Genomic DNA, 2,684 nt, shown 5'->3' on the forward strand with positions numbered 1-2,684 from the left:
AGATGCTGGTCATAAATTCATAATGATTGATCATGTTGACTCCTAAACCAAACCAAACTTTTCTTCAAAGAAAGAAATAGAGAAGCACTCTAGTTCTGATTTTACATCCACACATACTAAAATGATGGTGGTGAGACCTGCAATGCTTTATGGAGCCGAATATTGGCCATTAAAAGAGAAGGATAATACTAAGTGTTGTGGAGATGAGGATGCTCAGGTGGATGAGTGGCTTTACACTTAGAGATAGGATACGAAATGAGCATATACGTGAAAAGGTTGGAGTAGCTCCAGTGATAGATAAGATTAGAGATTGTTGCCTTATATGGCTTGGTCATATAAAACGGAAGCCTTTCGATGACCCGGTTAGGAAAGTAGAGGTATTAAATTTGACTTATGTTAAGAAAGGTATAGGTAGACCTAAAAAGACTTCGTTAGAAAATATTAGAAATGATCTTTCTTTATTAGATTTAAATGAGAATTCGACTTTTAACATGACACAATGGAGAAAGGATTCATGTAGCCAACCCCACGCAATGGGACAAAGGCTTGTTGTTGTTGTTGCATGCTAAAATTATGGTTACTGCTGGTAGACACATTCCTACTATAATATTCCATACACCCTGAATGTTTTTTTTTTATTCCTAGTTTACTCCTAAAGACTGTAAAACACTCCAAATCTAATACTAATTTGCAAAAAAGTTCAGCACACAGTTCAGATTAGTTGGTTAGAGTTCCCCCTTCTTCTCAGTTTGAGGTGAGCGAATCCAAATCTCACCACAAAATACTTTGCAACAACGTATATATGACTGTATGTAAACATTTAATTGTTTCACTTGATAATAGAAGATGCTACATCTCTAGAGACACAATCTACTGTAACAGAGAATACCCACCTTCATCAAGTGTTCTAGTTTACCAGATTGATGGCTGAAACAATACAGATTCCTGCACATATCAAGAAAATCAATAACCAGTGAGTATGGCCAGCAAAAAACAGAGGATTGAAAATGGAAAAAATGGAAAATGCAATTAAATATCATAATTTTTTAGGAAACCAGAAACATAAAACAAGATAGCAAGGTTCTATGGGGTCTATTGGCTAGCTCAACGATGGAATATGTAATTCACCAATTTAAATTGAATATAATGATAGATAAGGAGTTAGCCCATTCACAACTATAAGTAAATTAAACCCGGCACACTTTCATTTTAGTTTTGGAATGCATAAATCCATGAAGCAATGAATGCCAATATACAGGACGAAGAATTAGCAAGGAAATTTGCTACAATGTATAAAAAGGGGGAAATAAACAGCACATACATGTCTTCACCAACACAGTAGATCCATTCTCCTTTTGGTGAAACACAGGCAGCAACAAAGTCTCCACCTTCTCTTTTACCAGATGAAAAGCTCTTCACCACCTGTAAAACAATTTTTTGAGGAAATAACAGCTTAATTATAAACGGAATTTGACCAGATAAAAAAGAAAAGAATTTACCGAGCATCAAAAAATATTTCATTAGTCAATCACCTAAATTAAAAAAACTTTGCACTAAGTCGAGTGTAGACTACTAGAAAGGAACCACGTGAGTTCCTTTTCAAAGTCATGATGAAGGTGTTCAGAACTCCTAAAAGAACAAGTGCTTTATCCTCGTATAAACAATCGATACCCCTATAAAGAGAATTATTCCATGGGCTTCAAATTTGCTAAACTGATTTAAGCTCAGAATCTGATATAGATCAGATAAACATAATGTCAAAAACCCGATTGCTAAACAGATTTAATCTAAAAATCTGATACAGATCATATAAACATAGAGCCTCAAACCCTAAAGAAATAGCAGACAAATGCTGGTAAAGTGACTTTTGTTAAAAAGGAGAAAGTATAGCCAGCATGGAAAGAGCATTTGAGGGGAAAAAATCAAAGAAATTTCAAAAATGACATGACGGGAAGAAAAGGAATGGATCATCGCCAACTTGAATACCTATATAATGAATAAATTAATCTCATCAGCAAGTTGAATTTGTTTCTGAACATGCTGGACAAATACATGTCCAAACGAAGTAATCAACTACAGGTAATATATGAAATCTCAAATATACACAACAACAACAACAACAACAACAACAAGCCTTTATCCCACTACATGGGGTCGGTCGGATACATGAATTTTTTTTCTCCATTATATCCAGTTAAGAGTCAAAATTCTCATTTAGATCTAATAAAGAAAGATAATTTCTAATATTTTCTAACAAAGTCTTTTTAGGTCTACCTCTACCCCTCTTAACATAGGTTAAAACTAATACATCTATCATGTGATCTCAAATATACACATGCAGCATAAATATGTAATCAATAGATTACTACTAAGATATGGTGTACGTAACAAGTATTAAGGAAAAAAGAAAAGAAAGAAGAATAATTTACATATTCCCTCTTCATTGAGAGCAAAAGTACCTGTCCTTGAAGAGTCATGAGGTAAATTGATGATGTCTTGTTGCATACTAATATGTGTTCAGTATTTTTTGGAAACAGATGAACAGAGTTCACTGATGCATCACCACCCTAGAAAAGATGAAAAAATAAGGTTACTTTCAAAAATAAGAACTGAGACAACATGGGCCAACAGACTGAATCTCAAGTGGTACCCTTAAAGGAGGGGGCGGCTTGAAAGTCTGTAAA

The 2,684-nt window shown here is 34.3% G+C and overlaps 1 long non-coding RNA gene across 1 annotated transcript; it reads right to left on the reverse strand.

Moving 5' to 3' along the window:
• Nucleotides 1–461: 461 nt before the first annotated feature.
• On the reverse strand, nt 462–2,684 carry LOC110112907. Its single transcript, XR_002305099.2, has 4 exons — nt 2,651–2,684; nt 2,460–2,567; nt 1,322–1,422; nt 462–945 (listed from the first exon to the last, which is right to left on the reverse strand). It is a non-coding gene; the product is annotated as an uncharacterized LOC110112907 (long non-coding RNA).

Source organism: Dendrobium catenatum, unplaced genomic scaffold (genome assembly GCF_001605985.2).
Source record: "Dendrobium catenatum unplaced genomic scaffold, ASM160598v2 original_scaffold_254829, whole genome shotgun sequence".
Taxonomy (NCBI): Eukaryota; Viridiplantae; Streptophyta; class Magnoliopsida; order Asparagales; family Orchidaceae; genus Dendrobium; species Dendrobium catenatum.